Source organism: Chelonia mydas, chromosome 3, assembly GCF_015237465.2.
Source record: "Chelonia mydas isolate rCheMyd1 chromosome 3, rCheMyd1.pri.v2, whole genome shotgun sequence".
NCBI lineage: Eukaryota > Metazoa > Chordata > Testudines > Cheloniidae > Chelonia > Chelonia mydas.
This window is the reverse complement of record NC_057851.1, coordinates 152,637,160-152,657,712: the sequence shown is the minus strand read 5'-3', so window position 1 is coordinate 152,657,712 and position 20,553 is coordinate 152,637,160.

The window sequence follows — 20,553 nt, the reverse complement described above, 5'->3', positions numbered from 1 at the left end:
GGCAGAGATCTCTGTCTATGGTGCATTCTTCAGATGAGATTAACTGCTAGCGGAAGCACATTCCGTTGAGATGTTCTGCACAACAGGACTGAGAATTAGCCGTGTTCATTAATGTAACCAGCTTCCTCCCTCGCGTGTTTAATGGTGCTACAGAGTCCACAGCACACAAATTACCAAATCTGTTAGCACACCAGAGTCCCATGCTGATGTTAATAAGCAAACCTCCTGAATAATATAGCTCTACAGCCTACCTGCCGTGCTTAATATTATAGTTCTCCCTTGGTATCCAGATGTTCTTTGCAGCCAAAGGATTTTTTTGATACAGCAACATGTATTTTGTAGAACCAGACTGCCAGAGTTAGCCCTGATGTACTAACTGAAGCCAAACTGAGTATGTAAGGGTATGTCTACACTGCGTAGTAAATCTGGATTCACGTCACCCACACTTGCAAACCTGTTCTTTCCAGGCTCCCACTTGAGCAGCCACACTGCATTGTTATGCATGCCACATACTGGTGCAGCCATACTGTGGTGCACAGACATGAGTCAGGCACTGTGGCTTCTGGGGGCGTATCCCAGAGTTCTTAGCTCCCTGGCCAGCTATAGCCATTCTAGGACTTGATTCATGATGTATTGTGGGAGAACTTTTCTGTCCACCCCACGGCTCTTGACCCAAAGTGCTCTTAACCTGCACTTGCAAAGTAAAATATCTACTATAAGTGACTTGGCTGTGTGAAACCTTTCAGTGAGAGGGGAAAAAAAAAATCAAATTCCAACCCCCGTCCCAAAATAATGGTTGTAACACTCATGGGATCTACTCTGGGATTATTGTTAAAGTAGCTCATTTTAATGTTAGCCCACTGTACATTTGATATGAAAATTTGCTACCAGAGCCAGGCCATGGATCCAGAGCTGGTGAGTGACCGTCTCTTGCTGTCATTTCCCCAAAGGAGGCTGGCAAAAACAATGTTCCTAAACTAATTGCTAGCTGTGAGACAATGGACTTCCCAAATTGCACTAGGGCTATCGGTGGGACTCGTGCCCATAGTTCGTCCTCCACAAGAAGCAAATGAGCACATAGGTCACAGACGGTATCATTACACGGACTTTGTTGGCCACAGAGTCAGGTTCGCGGGCACCAATGTGGGAGGTACTAGCCGGATGCATGTTGCCAGGGTTTTGCAGAGACCAGGACTTCACCTTCATGGACAAGCAAGGATGTTATGCCCTCCAGAAGATGACATTATTATAAATGTAGCCTCTGTCCTCACTGTTATTCAAGAGACCCCCATATACCCTCTTCTGCCATGGTTTATGAAACGGTCCCTTGGCCTCAGAAGGCCTGGCAATGCAAAGTTCAGTTAAATGCTCAGTAGCTGCAGGATGGCAGTGGATTGCACATTTTGCAGGAGGAAGTCATGCTGGCGCTATACGCAGTGCAACTGCTAGAGTCTCCTGGGACATCCGATGAAGTGAGCTGTAGCTCACGAAAGCTTATGCTCAAATAAATGGGTTAGTCTCTAAGGTGCCACAAGTACTCCTTTTCTTTTTCCGGATACAGACTAACCCAGCTGCTACTCTAAAACATGACCCTTGAGTTTTCCTTACCCCTTCTGGAGCATTTTGCACATATGGGACTTGGTTGCACAGGAGCAGACTGTAGTTCTGGGTAAATTTCACTGTTCCATGAACTGTTCATTGCTTGGGTCATGGGCCCAACAATTCCTGAATTGTCCTTTGGGTGCATAGGCTGCAGGACATGGTAATGTGATGGGGACTGAGCACAGAATGTCCTGCTGCATTTCATCCTTTATTCTTTTCCTTCTCCCACATTGGTTGAGCATCCACTCCCCCAGGCTCCTAGTCCCTCAGCTCTGCCCAGCAGAGGTGGCAGGGCCTGCCAATGAAAGTGAAAGAGCAAATTATTGTCTGGCCATGAGAAAAAAACAAACAAGATTTCTACTATTGTTTAGGGGCTTTGTCACTGCACAGGAGGAGACTTTTTATCATTTGGTTTTATTTTATTCATCCTTTTTAAACTGTCCTATTCAGAAGCTCCAGGAAACCATGACCCAAGGCAAGAAACATTATGGTAAGAAGAATAAAATTAATTACATTCATAAAAAAAAGTCTCATTAAATTATTTTCCCATGGCCAGGGGGAGGTGTCCTGTGAAGGAATCGGTTACTAGCTTAGCTTTTACCATCCTTTCAGGCAGGACAAGCTCTGGAAGACGTTTGTATGCTAGAAGTACCTGAGTGGCAGCGAGGGCTTCCATTCCAGGCCCAGTGGAGGAACGCCATCCATCTATGCTAAGGAATTTTTGTCTGCATGTGGTAACTGACCAGCACACCTACAAATGGAAGGGCTCATGAGCTACTGAGTCTGCCCTAATAAGTATGCCTGGACCCAGAATGTAACCAACACTCCTAAGTGAGAAGTTTGCATGCATCCTCAGTCAAGAATGGGTGAAAATTGGTGGCAAAATCAGTAAGATGCTAATGTAGGATGGAGACATGTTACACTGCTGCAATTTGGACTGATAATCCAGGCAGCCCAGGACATTTCAGCTGCACTGAGAGGTAGTCCCAGTGTGCCTGGCTTATAAACAGAACCGTGCATGCAAAAATATGAATCAGTGCTCTGTAAGGCTAATACCCCAACATGTGCTTACAATCGAACAGCGTGGAGAGGAAGGGTTACATGTCGAATAGCTGTGTCTGAATGAGGAGGTTGCTTCTGGTTCCTAGAAGTCAAGTGGGAAGTTTGGGGACAGAAGGGTCAGGACACACAGGCCCAGGGGACTGTGGAATAGCACTGACGAACTCTTAGAAGCTGAGCGTGACATCCTGGGCTTCTGCTGCCGCTACACTGCAAAGTTAGTGGGCTTGCACATGTGCTACAGGGGGACACAGACTCAGAACCCATACCGCGAGTCAGGGTTCCACTTGTGTCAGAGAGCTCTCTGTGTGGACGGTGCGGGGGTTTCGGCTGGAATAGAGTCAGAGCTGGGGTTCACTATGCAGTGTAGACACACCCGAACAGAATTAATTAATGACTGACATTTCCACACAATAGGTCACATCATCCAAGGCTTTGTCCATACAAGGTGTTTTGAAAACATTTCCCACCCTCACTAATATGGATGCAGCGTCACCAGTGATAGCAATGATGGGAGCCCTAGTGTAGACGAGTCCCCTACACCCACTAGTCTTGTTAATACCATGTCATTTAGATATGTGCTGAGTAGGGTTGCATGCTATGGTGTTAAAATGCCAGCAGCAGTAGAAGCCCAATGTGCCCTAGAGCTTCCAACATTGCTTCTGCCAGCAGAGTTGTACTGATGTTAACAGCAGTTGGAACTTTTAGTGGGGAAAAGTCTTGTGTAGCTACAGCAAGGCGGCCTGTGGATGCTTGAAACATTTTACTGATGTGCAGCACAAACATGCTGGGATCTTTTCACCCATCACTGAAATGCAGCCACCCCTGAATGGGAATGTGGCAGCTGTTAACAACACACAGCAACGTTACACACCATTGAGGAGAGAATTCTGTAAAGATTACTGCCACACACACTCTACTTGAGACTACCTGGCAGCCTCGGCTATTGCAGAGTGCAGCTGCCTGCCTTAAAATAGGTCAGACTAGGAAGACACATAATACTTCTGTACTCTGCCCTGGCTGCCAGTGCACCTTCTGGTGTAATTCAAGGTACTAGTTACTGTCTACAAACCCCTCAGTTGTCTATTATCCCAGAGCTTGCTTTCCCCCCATTCCTCACACTGACACCTGTGCTCAGAAAGTATGCCTGCCCTAAAGCTACCGTGTGGGGGTGCCAGGAGAACGGGGCACATCTTCAGGTAAGAATTGACTCCCGTTAGAAACACATCTGAGCCGAAGCCTGACGCTGTTCAGATAGACACCCTGCAAAATTGTCTTTGTTCAGTTTTCCTTCCTGCCCCCAATCTCCTATTTTCATCCTGGACTATTGTTGTTCAGCTGGCTTCTCTGCGCTGCTCACTGGCCTAAGCAGTGCCCGTCTCAGCAGAGGCTTGGATGCTCACTCACAGACAAGGATGTTCCACATCGCCAAGTTTGGATACCCTTGTTGCCCCATTTCTACTTCTGACAAGTGCTAACAAAGCCACCCTTTAGCTAAGTTAACTTCAATTGAATACCCGACTCTTTATTTAGAGCAGTAGATTCCCGCTGCCCTCTGTGACCTCTAACATCAGGGGAGCCAAGCACAGAGTGGGCAACTGCTTTGGTGACTGGATCAAGGACCCAGAGAAGACCATGGCCTTTATCCATTCCAAAGCAGTGCCACGGAAAAGCTGGTAAGGATCATTGTAGTTGACAGTCCCCAACTACATATACACAGGACTCTCCTAACAAGCAGCAATTCAGAATAATCACAGGAGTTCTGCTGCACGATATGATCAACGCTGCTCAGCTCTGGTGGTCTTGCCAAATAACCACAAACCAGGATTCTTTCCTACAGTGCTCAGAATGGATGGATCTGAAGTCAATGGACCATTAAAATAATCCAACAGGTATGCGGCGGGTGTCACATATGCTAGAATCAGAACCTGGTTTGGCCAGTGACCCACATGCAAAGCTGGGTATTTTTTTTTAATCACTTCCAAGGTGGAGTTGGAGGACCTGGTAATTGCACTTCCGCTCTGCAGAGGCTCAAGAAAATGCCCTGGGTTTGCAGTGTTGAATTTGTGCTTGTTTACACGGGCGTGGTCAGGAAAGTTACGACGAGCCAACCACAGCGTGAAGAAGTCAACATGTGCAAGTTAAAACACATTTACTCCTGAAAGAGCATCCTCAAACGAAGTTAAGTGCTTTTGGTTCACTGTAACTTAATCCTCCTCCAAAGGAAGAGAGCTTCTACCTGGAAGTTAATGCGCTTTAACTTATTTACATTGACTTCACCCCTTTAATTGATTTGCCTTAACTTTTCTGCATGTCCCAGGTAAACAAGCCAAAGAGAGCAATGAGACATATGGAGAAGTGTGTGGAAATATCATTATATGTCTAGTTGCCATAAGAAAAAGACCATGCAAGGAAGTAATTCTATGAGGAATAGAAGTCACAGAAGAATCACTTTGACAGTACACTCAATGAGTTGTCAATAATTAGTATATGCTAGTTAACTTTTATTGCTCTGTCCATTTGCAAAGGCAGTTTTGGTCCAGTCCCATTAAATATTACACAGTCTTCAGAACAATGAAGGCTGTGACAAAGATGCTGCAGAAGCTCTAACTTACAACTAGCATACCTCAGCTGACAGACAGAGGCACTTGTCTTTTGCGTTTCAGGGGATGACTCCATACATCTTTTATTTTTATGACACATTTTATGATTGGGCATTTATTTAAATATCTAGAGGTGCATCCATCCCCAGATCATTAGTGATCAAAAGCTGTTACCATCTGACAGCTGTTTGGTGTCAGTCCAGCTCTCAATGGAAGTGTTCGCACCATAAAAAAAAACACCAGCACTATGAACACCAATTGGAAAGCTTGGTGTCAGTCTCCAGAGAGAGGCCATGGCATGAAGAGACCCTTGAGAATGAGCCACCCTCCACATTTAGAGGCGATTGGGCAGGGGTAGGGGCGGGGGCGGGGCGGGGAGGAAGGATGTCTACAGGAAGGCTGTATTGCTGTTGCACATGCTGTAGCTGTTCTGAAGATAAACAGAAAACTAGTTTCCTGGGCCCTCAGCCCACCACCACCGTCTGCCTGTCTCTTCACATATTACAACAGGATTAAAGCAGTGCTGTACTTGGAATCTAACTGTATGCCCACAACAGGGTCAACATCCTGGAAGTCCATTTACAGGTACACAGTTAGGCCCCACCCAAAGTTTGACTGGATCTCCTGACTTGGCTATAGTTGTATTTTAGATGGGGCCTTAAGAGAAGATGCTTTAAGTTGCTGTGCTCATTAGGTTTGTGCATTAGCAGAAAGGCCTGTTACAGTTTCCAGAGGGCTCAGCTCTTTTATTTAGCATCATGTGGAGGCCAGCCTTCTCCTGTGGCCTACAGGACAGGCTATTTTGGCAGCAACTGCAGTCTGAAGCCCATGATCCTATTAGAATGACATCACTTGGGATGTCAAGCAGTCACCTGTGTTCAGTTGTATTACGTGAGCCATTAGTAAAGGAAATCAAGCCTTAACAGAGGCATCTCTGTTATTGTGGCAACAGTGTTGCCAGCTGGAATGAATGGGGCTAACCTCTGTGTGTGTGTGTGTGTGTGTGAGTGAGAAAGAGAGACACACACAGAGCGAGCATGAGCATGTGTGTTTGTGAAGTCATATTTAGATAGACTTGAGACATTCTGGAGGAACAGTGCGGGGTGGTTGTTAAAGTTGTCCGAGGTGTAAAGGCCGCCCTCCAGAGAAGAATGCAGGGCTCAGTGAACACTGAGCAGAACAGAGACTTGCTTACTGCAGCTGAGAGAAACTCTGGGTTCAGCAACCAGAATGAAAATATAACTGATGTACCCACGCTCATTTTTTGTCGTCACCACCACCACCACCAGGGCAGAGTCGGAACGTTTGCTTTAGCTCTGCCCATGCCATACCTGGCCAGTGGTGACAGCCAGACGTTTTCCAGAACTGACATGAGTTCCCAGCACTAAATTTACACAGAAAAATTGTGTTGGGGGGGAGGGGGAAGAGGGCTGAAAAGGATAAATTAAATAAATAAATAACTCCACCGTATTTCTCTGTGTTCCTGAAAAGGGTAAGGAAAGAAAACTTTTTGTTTCCAGGTCTTTTTTAATTGTCTTATGAACCTGACAGAGCTTTTCAGGCATGCATGGTACCGCCCTTTACCAGACTTGGAGTCTAGGGAGCACAGTTTCATAACCTAACGACTACATGTGAGCCATCACTTTTGTTCTTTGTTCTCGAGTCTTTGTTTGCCTGGGTACTGCAGCAAGCAAGTGCCTTTGTTTCTCCCCAGAAGGTCTTGTCTTGTCAGGGCCGGGGGAGGAGCAGCAGAGTAAAAATAGACAAAAACAGGACCATAGATTCGACTGGGAAAACAAATAAATATGTCGCTAGGCCTGGAAGCTTGTCAGATAATCACTGTTAACTCCTCGAGTGGGAGCCTAAACTACCGGATGCCTGTGCGTTTATTAATATTTTGTGGCAAGGAACAACAAAAAGGAGAAATCTTCTCCAAAGCACAGAGGTGCTGATGGCTGGCAAGTTTCACAGGCATGTCCCCATATCTGCGGCTGCCCCTCACGCTCCCCTTCTGCCATCCTCAATCCCCACTTTAGAGGCAGTACACAATAATAGCCGGTCTTTCTCTTCTCTAGCAAACATAGATCTCACCATGACAAGAGCTTGTTAATCCACATGCTTCCGGGCAAAAGCTGATCACCAAAAACTGCCAGGGAAACAAGATCCCCTCATTCTCCCATCACACCAACAAGAGCCATCTTCTGTATTCGGTATAGTATCGGGACAGGATGGCTATTCCAATGGACCAGAGGCTGTAACTGCAATGCATGTGGGAGACCCACTAATGTCAACTGGAGCCGTGTGGAGGAGTTCCGGTCAGAGATTAGCTTGCTGCAGCAGGCGCTCTCTCCCCCCACAAAAGGGTCCAATTCTTACTATTCTACAGATACTAAATATCCCTTGGCAGCCTGTGGGAAGTACTTTGCATTGGGAGAGGTGACGATTTGGTTCCCATGGGCCCCTGGGACAGCAGCAGCCTGCTTCAGTTCTTTGGCACCTCTAGTGACCTCTTTGGCTAAACAAGGAATAATGCTGAACTCCAGAGATTGTCCTATGGACCCCATTTCAGCCAGGGGACATTGGCTGGGCAGAAGAGGGAAGAAGTGAGAAGACCCTTCTCCAGAGGACCCTTCTATGAACAGTCAGGCTACTCACTCTCTGTATCATGGAGGTATTTGATATGTGGGATTTTTAAAAGATTTTTAAAGGGGCTTTGTCAAATTTAAAATCATGATGGGTCACAGCGTATTACCTTTTCTTGGGCAAATGGTCCCACTGGCTTCCATGGGACTATTCACATGAGCTAGAGGTGCTCATCTGAGCAAGGGCTGCAGACTCAGGCCCACAGGTGTTGGGGTTTTTTTCTTTTACGCAAATGCTCCTACCTGTAACTAAGAGCATCTTCAGATTGTTAAAACTGAGGGAATTTTAAACAGCTAGTTTATGTTTCACCAGTTACGCTGGTTGCTTCCTTTGTGAGGGTTTTTCAGCTCCAAAACTGAAAATAAACTCCTCAGTTTCACTTTTGTTTGTAGTTTAGTTTCCAGTCCAACCTCAACTTCCCATGCACTAACGTATTAGTTGTTTGGGATGCAAAACTGCCTATGAATGTTTATTTTGAAACTTCTTTCCAGTGGATTTTATTATTGGGTTTTACAGAAATATTTTTATGGGTCTTGTGTTTTGTAAAAGCTTATTTTTGCAAAGCCTAAATTTTAGACCTAATTTGACATAACTATGTCCCTTTTGTTTTATTAATTAAATAGCCAGACTAGAACAGTCCCATAGTTCATTCAGCCCAGTGTCCTGCCTCTGACAGTGGCTAATGCCTTAACTGTCAGAGGAAGATGTGTGTCTCATATTGAGCAATTAGGAAGCACCCCCATTTTTAGTTTGTATGTATAACTTGATTATTCTAACTCCTACTAAGTAAAGTAAAATTTCTCCGAAGAGTCAGAGGAATCATAGAACTGGAAGGGACCTCAAGAAGTCATCTAGTCCAGTCCCCTGCACTCAAGGCAGGACTAAGTATTATCTAGACCATCCCTGACATGTGTGTGTCCAACCAGCTCCTAAAAATCCCCAATGATGGAGATTCCACAACCTCCCTAGGCAATTTATTCCAGTGCTGGACAGTTAGGAAGTTTTTCCTAATGTCCAACCTAAACCGCCCTAGCTACAATTTAAGCCCATTGCTTCTTGTCCTGTCCTCAGAGGTTAAGAATAACAATTTTTCTCCCTCCTCCTTGTATCAACCTTTTATGTACTTAAAAACTGTTTTCTCTTCTTCAGACTAAACAAACCCAGTTTTTTCAATCTTCCCTTATAGGTCATGTTTTCTAGACCTTTAATCACTTTTGTTGCTCTTCTCTGGACTTTCTTCAGTTTGTCCACATCTTTCCTGAAATGTGGTGCCCAGAACTGGACAGAATACTCCAGTTGAGGCGTAATCAGTACAGAGTAGAGTAGAAGAATTACTTCTCGTGTCTTACTTACAGTACTCCTGCTAATACATCCCAGAACGACGTTTGCTTTTTTTGCAACAGCATTACACTGTTGACTCATATTTAGCTTGTGAACCACTATGACCCCCAGATCCCTTTCCACAATGACTTCCTGGGCAGTCATTTCCCATTTTGTATGTGTGCAACTGATTGTTCCTTCCTAAGTGGAGTACTTTGCATTTATCCTTATTGAATTTCATCCTATTTACTTCAGACCATTTCAAATTTTAATCCTATCCTCCAAAGTACTTGCAACCCCTCCCAGCTTGGTATCATCCGCAAATTTTATAAGTGTACTCTCTATGCCATTGTCTAAATCATTGATGAAGATATTGAACAGAACCAGACCCAGAACCAATCCCTGCGGGACCCCACTTATTATGCCCTTCCAGCATGACTGTGAACCACTGATGACTACTCTCTGGGGATGATTTTCCAACCAGTTATGCACCCACCTGATAGTAGCGCATCATACAGCTTTTGCAGTGGCTTTCCAAAGCTGTTTGTGATAGCAACAACCAGCACCTCTGCACAGCTTTGTGGTATCCAGACTAATTAAATACAGGTGCAAGCTAAAACACTGGTTACAACAATCTGTCACCTTACATTGTTGCCAGGCATATCTAGGCAACAGATATACAGCAACTCATATGGACTCCAAGTTAGCCCATGTTCATACACTCAGCTAATTAACCTGCTTAGTAATGGCATTAACAGGTTGCACAAATCATCTAATCATCAGTGTAAAATATTTCTGTACTGCCACAAGGCAAGTTTTTTTCTGACCCCAGTTGTGATTAACTTATGCCGTGAGCCAGGAGAAACGAGAAGCCTTGTAATTTTATCTTGTAACTGCACATGCTATTCTTATGCACATCCGTGTCCTAAGCCCTTTTTATATCTCACTAGGCAAGTCACACATGACAGAATGTCTTAGGAGTTATTAAAAGCTTTGCCAAGTTCAGACCCTTCTATTTCTCTCACATTCTAGTCTCTGTTTTCTTTTCCTCTGACTTCCTTCTAATTGAAAGCAGCTTTAGCCCTGGAAGACAATTCTGAAAGGGCAGGAATAATTGTGTGTGCCTGTACCGGAAAGGCTCATTGGTGCCAGTTGGCAAAGGGTTCGCTGCTCTGTGTCAGCAACTCTTGTCAGGCCTGACAAACTCACTACACCTAACACATAGTATTTATCTATAAAGAGCCACATGAGATCTTAAGTGAAAGCCAGGATCACGCTGATCATTAATGTCATTGTGAAATGTATGTCCTGATGGAATTTAAAAGGTTATGTCTGTGCACTGAAAATATGGCCTTATAGCGGGTGTCAAGGTGGTACTCCACAGCAGAGGTGAAAAACTGGTCTCCTGCCAGACCAGGGAGCTGACTTCCAGCTAAGCACAAGCAAGTCTCTCTCTCATTGGTGGGGGGAGAGGTAAGAAGGTAACTCAGTCTTGGGCACCCTGAGAAGCCAACAGAGTGCTCCAGGACACTGTACTGTCACCAATGGGAGAAAACAGAAGGTCCTTGACATTTCTGGTGGAATCCCCCTTGTCATAGTTTGGTGGCTGTGGCCCCTGAATCCTCATGTCCCCCCAGCCCGTGCCCAGACACAGTTCCCGCTGTCCCTCTTTTTCTCCCCACTCTCATCTTGTTTCCATGTTGTCTGAGTTTCTTTCTCCAATTTTTGGCTCTTTTTCTTGTTTTGCTCTCCATCCTCCACCTACTGCTTCTAGCCGCCACTCTCCTGCTTACCTGGGGCCATATGCTGCTAGGCTTGCCAACTTTCTAGTTCCAGAAAACTGAACACCCTCACCCCGCCCTTTCCCCTAGGTCCCGCTCCTTCCCCACCCCTTCCCCGAGGCCCCGCCCCTGCTCACTACATTCCCCCTCCCTTGGTGGCTAGCCCTCCCCCACCCTCACTCACTTTCACTGGGCTGGGGCAGGGGATTGGGGTGCGGGAGGGGATGAGGGCTCTTACTGGGGGTGTGGGCTCTGGGGTGGGGCCAGAAATGAGGGGTTCAGGGTGCGGGAGGAGGCTCCAGGCTGGGGCAGGGAGTTGGGGTGCAGAAGGGGGTGAGGGCTCTGGCTGGGGGTGCGGGCTCTGGGGTGGGGCTAGGGATGAGGGGTTTGGGGTGCGTGAGGGGGTTCCAAGCTGGGGGGGGGGCAGAGGGATTTGGATTGTGGGAGGGGCTGCAGGTTGAGGCAGGGGGTTGGGGTGTGGGAGGTGATGAGGGCTCTGGGGTGGGGCCGGGGATGAGGGGTTTGGGGTGCAGGAGGGTGCTCCAGGCTTGGGGGGCTCAGGGCTGGGGCAGGTGGTTGGGGCTCAGGGTTGGGGTGTGAGCTTAACTTGGGCAGCTCCCAATCAGCGGCACAGTGGGGGGGCTAGGGCAGGCTGCCTACCTGTCCTGGCACCACGCAGCACGTGCCCCGGAAGCAGCCAGCGGGTCTGGGTCCTAGGCGGGGGGCCAGGAGACTCCACACAGTGCTCTTGCCCACAGGCACCACCCACCCCAGCTCCCATTGGACTGCGGAGCCAGTACACGTGGTGGGAGCAGCGCGCGGAGCCCCGTGGTCCCCCTGCTTAGGAGCTGGACCTGCTGGCCGCTTCCAGGGCACAGCATGGTGCCAGCCAGGACAGGTAGGGACTAGCCTGCCTTAGCACCGCAGCACCGCCGACCGGACTTTTAACCGGCCCAGATTGAAAACCGGACACCTGCCCACCATGCCCACCATGGACTATCCAACAGTGGCTCCATGGGGAGGTCAGCATGCACATGCTCCTGTGACTGGGCTGAGGGTTGAAGTGAAGCAAAGCTTGGGCCGGCAGATTGAGCCTGAGCCTTGTACCCTTGAGGTGATGCTGTTGGCCACAGTGCTAGGTGCTGTCACAGAGTAACACATCCCTGTGCTGCAGACAGACACAATTACTAGATAAATCTCACACCTGCAGACACCTGCAGAGGTAGGACAAGAAAACTGACCTTCAACTCCAAAAGCAGAGGTCTGTACATTTAGTCCCCTAAGCGACCTACTAATATTGTTAATTATTTATGGGCCAGCCACCAGAAGACACCATGTCTCTCCCCCCCCCCGGTGTACATCAGAGCAGGAGCAAGGCCTGCAACTTAACCCACATGATAGGGCATGGTCACAACGGGCATGGATTAGATCCAGTATCAATCAGCTTTCCTCAGCCCTCACTGCTGCTTTTCTGCCCTGTACCAACCCTGTCCCCCCATAAGTCCCACACAGACCTGCAGGCACAGCCTGTCCCACATCCAGCTCCGCATCCAGCTCCTGAGGGTTCCTCTTGGCATGCAGCCTCTCAGTGGTTCTTGACTAGCTGTGAGGCTGCTGCTTCCCAACAGAGTCTGGCCACCTCCTGGGTCAGGCTCCTTCCCCTGACCTGGCTAAGGAAAGGGATATGCAGTGAGGAAGGAGCAGATGGGAGTTGTAGTTCCTTGCTTAGCAGATCCATCACACATCAATGGCCTAGTACTATAGGTGTGCACTGCACATTCTGCTCACTAAAAGCAGAGGTTCCCTCACATCCAGGTCACTCTGGCCCCGATTCCACCGAACTCAATGGAGTTTTGCCATTGACTTTGACAGGACTGAGATTTGGCCCGATTAGTCAGTTCCACTGTAAAATCACTGAACCCCAAATTCACTCAGCTCCCATGGACTGCATTTAACTCCCCCACAGCTTTCACTTTCTATTCCACCAAGCTTTCCCCTTGGGGCAGAGGCCTGTGTACAGCAAAACCATCCTCAAGAAGCCACCACTAAGCCGGCATCAACCTTGCACATCCTCTCCCTTTAAAATGATGCCCTGACCCAACCCCCAGATGTTGTCAGCAAGTGGAGCGCATGCCAATTCCAGCCCTAACTTGCAGCTTTCGGAGACGGCTCTTTTTTCGTTTCAGACGAGGTTGGTTTAACTCTCGCATACATCACTGACAGGCCTTTAAACAAGAAATATTTGTATGTTTTTTTGGGAAAAAATGCATGAGAATAAAGGGCCTCCAAGCTTTCTGAATTCCCACAGACCATCCAGAGCGAACCAGTTGCCTTTGGAGGGATCATTTCCCTTAGGATCAGAACCTGAAAAAAATCACTCCTAACCTCAACACAACCTATTTATTGGCAGTACATGGGGGAGTTGGTATCTGAGAGAGAGACAAGAGGCTTTGGCTTTAGGGCGTATGCTTCTAAAGAAGCCAAAAGCTGTATCTGGACGGCATGGGAAAGGTGGAGAGGGGAGTGGGGAGGAGAGGAAGAAGGTAAGAGAAAAAAAAAACATTGTCGTTTTTTTCCTTCTCTTGCACTTTCAGATGTTCAATGGCTGTTCATTTTCTGCCCCCTCACCTGCGTGTGGGATCTTTAGTCCTCCCTGCAGCAAATACCTTGGGCAGGTAGCGTAAGCCTCAGCAGACTGCAGTTCCAAGAGCATCTACAGCTCTTATTTCTTTCCATATCTGCCTCCATTTGGTTCACTCCTGAAACATCTTATTTGAAAGTCAAGATTACAAATAGAACATATCGGTCGTTCTCATAATTAAAGCTATTGTAGGCCGCCCACAAGGAGTTACCTCCCTTCAGGAGATCTGCTAGAGTGGGAACAATCACGCCAGCACCATGCAGAGCCAGTCACAGGAGAACTTTCTTTCCCACTCCCTTTTTATAATGCACAGATATAATGCAGGTGACAGGTGCTGCACGGACAGTGCCAGAGAGTAATGCCCTTTTGTTAGCCCGAGAGTTCCTCTTTACTAAGGAGAGACACACATCGCGTTCTTTCACCCTCTCTCCCTCAGACCTTAATTTTGTTCCTTCTTATTTTCTTTTGAAAAGGAAGGATCTTGTTGCTTTCTGTGTTAATAGAATATTATACAGAAATCTATAATAATATATAAAGAAATACAGTATATTTCTAGTTATCCAAAAGTAATCCTACTTACCCAGATCCACAGTGTGTTGCCCGCATTGGCTGAGACACTTCCATTTGTCCACATGCCCAGTTTTGGATCTCCCCCAGGCCTGTCAGATAAACAGCAGTGTAACAAGAGGGGAATTCAGAGATTCCAAGTCTACCATTCAAATCAGCATTCAAAGCACATTAGTGAGGCAGTGTGATCTAACAGAGAAGACAAATTGAACTGGGAATCAGGAGACCTAGTTTTTCCCCCCAGCTTTACCACTGGTCTGCTGTGTGACCTGGGGCAAGTCGTTTAACCTCGCTGAACCTCTGTGTCACTTTCCACTCTTTGTCTGAGATTGTAAGCGCTTAGGGGCAAGGCCTCTCTCTGTGTGTTTGTACAGCATCTAGGACAATGGGGTTCTGATCTCAGTTAGGGCCTCTAGGCATTACTGGAATAAATTACAGGAGACAGGACAAAGCACTAGAAAATTAAAAGCACCAATTGTGTCGTGGCAAAGGTGGCAGGGTTATGGAATAGATCAGTGGTGCCCAACCTTATTACCCAGGAGGGCCACATAAACCTAAGCGTAACCTTGAGTGGGCCAAACAGATTCTACCTATTTTAATAAGCTTTAAAGTCACCTGTATTGATTTATATTTATATTTTAAACTGAAGCCTGAGCCCCACTGGCCGGGACTGACAGCAGTAGTCCAGCTGCCTCGGGCTGACAGCCAGAGCCCCATGAAATACTCTGGTGGGCCGTGTACAACCCATGGGCCGTAGGTTGGGCACCCCTGGATGAGCTGATGCAAGAGGCTGATAGATACCTCCTCAGTTGTTTTCTCCAGTCCTTCCCAGGATGGAATTTCAGCACACGCCTCTTAAGAAATTGCTCCATAATGAGCACAACTTTGAAAATGTTTCTTCTGGGTCCAACCTGACCTTCCACATTTCCCCATCACTAATGGAAACCTACCTCAACTTGCATTCCCTGGGCCCTTGCTAGGAACTTACACCAAATATTGTCCGCAGTTGACGTTTGTGTTCCACAACCCTGTTGTTTGTTCCCCCTCCCCTCTACAGGGCTGGTTTCTGACTGGGACCAGAAGCAGAAGGGCCATGACACTACCAGGAAGGCTGAAATTTTCATTTTTAATACTTTTTTGACCCAAAAAAACCCATCAAATTTCTGGAGGAAGTGTCAGGTTTTAATTACATTTTTTCAGATATTTCCATAGCTTTGTTTCTGTTTTCAGTAGTCTGGTTGTTGTGGGAGGCAGCCGCCATTTTGTGTTCGGTTCAGAAGTAGCCTGACCCACTGGTGAGAGATACCATGCTCTTTTGGAAATGTTGGTTCTTTTTCCTTGACTTAAAATTAAACAGTCAGACAGACAGACAGTAGGGCCCAGTTCCTCAAAGGGGTTTAGGCATCTAACTCCCACTGAAATCAATGGGAGTTAGGCACCTAAATACCTTTGAGGACCTGGGTCTAGCTACTTGCTGAATGAGTGAGGGCCTGTGTGTGTAAACTCCAATTCACAGCCCCATGCCTCTCTAGTGGCCCTCAGTTGAAGCACTTACAGTGTACCCTTGTTGCCAAGAAAGCCAATGGCATTTTGGGCTGTATAAGTAGGGGCATTGCCAGCAGGTTGAGGGACGTGATCATTCCCCTCTATTTGACATTGGTGAGGCCTCATCTGGAGCACTGTGTCCAGTTTTAGGTCCCACACTACAAGAAGGATGTGAAAAAATTGGAACGCGTCCAGCGGAGGGCAACAAAAATGATTAGGGGACTGGAACACATGACTTATGAGGAGAGGCTGAGGGAACTGGGATTGTTTAGTCTGCGGAAGAGAAGAATGAGGGGGGATTTGAAAGCTGCTTTCAACTACCTGAAAGTGGGTTCCAAAGAGGATAGAGCTAGACTGTTCTCGGTGGTAGCAGATGAGAGAACAAGGAGTAATGGTCTCAAGTTGCAGTGGGGGAGTTTTAGGTTGGATATTAGGAAAAACTTTTTCACTAGGAGGGTGGTGAAGCACTGGAATGCATTACCTAGGGAGGTGGTGGAATCTCCTTCCTTTGAGGTTTTTAAGGTCAGGCTTGACAAAGCCCTGGCTGGGATGATTTAGTTGGGGATTGGTCCTGCTTTGAGCAGTGGGTTGGACTAGATGACCTCCTGAGGTCCTTTACAACCCTGATATTCTATGATTCTATGAAGATTAAAGAACATCTTGTAGGTTCATGTGAGACTGGGAAGTCCAATCATCTCCGTTCACAAGAGTCACTGGCATGCCACATATACTGAGATACTGTAAAGCTGTGTAAGAAGAATACCACTGTGGAGCCCACAGTATCCCATGGGTAAAGGTCTGTGACAGGGTGAACTCACCCCGCACTGGACAGGGAAGGGTTAATTCCTCACTGTGGACGGGGAAGGGTTAATTCCTCACCACACCCCCACATCCTACCAGGCATGTTCCAGGTGTAGCAGCAGTATAAGAGGGAGCAGCCCGGCTCAACCTGGGCTGACCTCTGGAGAGGAATGATGCTCCTTGCTGGTTCCTGCCCAGAAACCACTGGAGCCCTGGACCGCAGAAGCCAGAGGCGCCAAGGCCCACACGGACGCCCACCTACCTGCGGACACCTCAGGGAGGTCCGAGCTACAAGGAATTGCACCGGCCGAAGAACCCAGAGACCCCGAAGACACCCAGATCACAGACTGGAGTGACAAGGTAGGAAGTATCCCAGGTGGGATAAGCCATTGTCCCAAGGCCAGTCAGCGTCTTGCGGATGGATCCCCACTGAACCAGTGGTGGGCTCACTCGCCACTGCAAGGGCCCTGGGCTGGGATCCAATGGAGCATGGAGGGCCCGGGTCCCCCTACCTGGCCGCCACCCCACTTCCCCCCGGGTGGCAGCCCACACCTCCCGCCCCCCAAGCGGCCACTAGACCCTATAGCCCCGCCCAGAGGGCTACCCTACTGACTTTTCAAAGTAGCAGCCATGTTAGTCTGTATTCACAAAAAGAAAAGGAGGACTTGTGGCACCTTAGAGACTAACAAATTTATTTGAGCATAAGCTTTCGTGAGCTACAGCTCACTTCATCGGATGCATTCCGTATACTGACTCTGGCAGCTAGGCCATATAACCATGCCTAGAAGGTGACCCTATTGGCTCCAGCTGCTAGGCCATACAGCCCCACCTGGAGGGCAACTTTATAGACTCTGGCTGCTAGGCCATTCAGCCATGCCTGGAGCGGTATCTCCATTGACTCGGGCTGCTAGACCTGGCTGCCAGTGAACCCAGTGGATCATTGATGACTCTGGCCACTAGCCCTTACTGCCCTGTAGCCTCGGGGTATCTCTGTTGACTTTGGCCATTGGACCTTACTGCCTTGCAAACCCCAGGGTACCTCTATGGACTCTGGCCGCTAGGCCTTGCTACCTGGCAGAGAAGGGCTACCCCCCCGGCCCAAGTCCCCGGACGTGGGTCATGTGACCCTATTGCCCTGTGGAGCAAAGCGATTCCATAGACTCCAGCCAGTGGGCCTTAAAGCCCTGCAGATCAGGCATCTCTATGGACTCCTGCCCTTAGGTCTCTTGGCCTGGAGATTGAGGGCAGCTTGAAGGACAGGGTGAACTCAGGACAATTGTTTCTTTTGATGCAGTGAAGTACGTTCGCAAAACCTGTGATGCAAAAATAGTCCCCCTGAGGGTGGAGGGAGAAGTGTAAGTATGAAGATAAAACCTGCCTGTAGAAAATAGACACACCCACACACATCAGCAGGTTGCTCAGACAATAAAGAAGACTAAAATAACCCCACCTTGTAAATCTGTGGAGCCTGGTGTTCAGAGAGCTCTGCACCGGCCGGGATCGCTCAGCCCGGCAGTGTCTGGGCTGCAAGCATAGTGCCTCAGTGCATCTTGAGCTAGGAAAAGGTGAGAGCGCAGCTGCGGCAGCCACTTGGCCTACGGGAAGGTCTCATACTTTCCTGCACCAGGTGTTGCCAAAGTGTAGCTCACAAGCGAAATGCACCCTGTGTTCTACATGTCGCCACCACAGCTTTATCATGGAATAGGGCCTGTGGGAGACGACAGGTCCTGACCTGCAGTACTGCCAATTCCAGGGGTTTAAACAAAAATTTGGAGTTTGGCTTAAAAAACCCAACATTAGAAAAACTTTTGGGGTTCTATTTGATTTCTGGTTTGAGCCCTTAGGCATTTCATTACAAGCTTTTTCTAGCCTTCATGACTGTAGAGAACTTTCTTTTTTAAAGAAAATGAAAGATGAGAGTCTCACATAGTCACATGGCTCCAGCCCTGGGGCTTTAAGAAACGCACCAAATAAATAGAGTGTGCTTTGTAATAAAATGGTGAGGGCTGGCATCTCTGACACCACAATGCTTCAGCAGGACTGGAACAGATGAGGCCGTGCTCTGCTCCATATGATGTAACCAGCAGGCTTCCGGGAAGCTGCCAGCATCACCATTAGTTGGGCAAAACAGCCTAGCTGCAGGGGAAGGACACCACTCTCCAGCCTACTCAGAAGTGACCTTGACAAGCCCCATGTCAGAGCCAGATTCATCCTGTTACAGACTGGAGGATGAGTTTGCCCAAGTAGCATCCGACCATCATTTTGATCTACCCTTATTTTGCTACTGATGGGCTAGAAAGATCCACACATCACACAAACAGCATTTCAGAGACTAGAGAAAGTCAGGCTTCCAATTTGAGGCTGGACTAGAGTGCAGAGTCACAAAAGGAGGGAATACAAGTTATGAGAGCAAGATGGTCACTCCGACCCCCATGTCTCAGATGGCTGTGGTAGCTCTACCAAGCTAGGTATTGCACAATAGACAGCAAGCTCCAGATAGAGTGGACGTTCTTGCTCTCTCTGTTGCCTCCAACTGGTACAGCACAACAAAACAGCATCACCTCCCAAAGTACAGCACATGTGTGCTCATCACAGCTCTAGCCGGAAGCCAGGCAGGAGGGGGGTGGAGGTTGGTTTTGTACTAGGCGGAAGCTCTCTAGGGAAGCAGGAAGGTGCTCGCGGGATAATATCTGTTCTAGTACAGTGCCTTGTTCAGAAGCAACTGTATGAGTCCTTAAAAAGAAAAGGAGGACTTGTGGCACCTTAGAGACTAACCAATTTATTTGAGCATAAGCTTTCATGAGCTACAGCTCACTTCATCGGATGAGTCCTTGTCATTATCACATGACACCTTCCATTGTGGCCTCTGAGGCCAACTAATGTGCTTAAATTGAGTGGGAGGGAGCACCTCTATGGGCAGGAGGACAGCTTAGTATTGTTAGTCACTCAGGCCCAAATCCTCAGAGGTATTCAGGCTCCTAACGCCCATAGAAATCAATGGGAGTTAAGCATCTAACGACCCTGGAGGATCTGGGCCTCAGCCCTTGGCCTCTTACAGAACACTTAGCAGCTGTAATCACGTTTGGCCATTACTACCCTAGTCAGGATATGAGCTGGGGCCTTGGCAGTTCCACCTTCCAATGCCAGCCCCTAAACCATCCATCCCCATCCCTTTATTTTATAGGGACTTAAAATACCAAACTCATGCTCTCTCTCTTTGGAGGTTCACTCCTCTTAGCTGGCCACTCCAAAGGTGCTCTCTGGGCAATCCTAGCCCACTAGAGACTGCACTCAAACCTGATATGGGGGGAGGGAAAGAACAGAATGGCGGTTGATGAGAGGGGAATGTGGAACATAGAAGGGAGAGCTGCTGACTAGATAGAGAATAGGAAAGTGGGAAGAGAAGGTGGGAGAAAGGCAATATACTGTTAGAATGAGAAATTCAGCCTCTCCCTTCCCCGAACTGGCAAGGGCCATCTGCCACTTTCCAGATATCTGAGAGCTTGTGTATAGCAGGTGTGGTTCATGCATTCCCGAGGAGACTAGGACTCCTTTTAGTCCAGAACTATGAGTTTATCTCAGCCAGGTGAATTCCATCATCATTTCTTTCAGCCCAGGCCCCAGAGTAAGGGATGAATGTTTCAGATCACAATGCCTTGGTAGATATTTTTCATAGATTAATAGGAATGAAGCAGTGCCACCTCTTGGCTTTACTGTGCAACAGCAGACATCTGGGAAGAGGTGTGCTTTAAGCCAGAAGGGATTATGGCTCACTGAAAACACATCATGGGTCAAAAATGCCATGGGCTGGTGGACGTTTGAGTCTATTGCAGATGGGACAAAATGCCCAAGTCTATCCTACTCAGTTGGGAAAGTGATTATTTTTAACATGTGCTTTTGTAGGGTTTTTGCAGGGGGAGGCGGCGGAGGGTGGGGGGACGGAGATGGTGAAGAGTGCACTCCCCCAAGCCTCTGGTCTACAGTGAGTGTT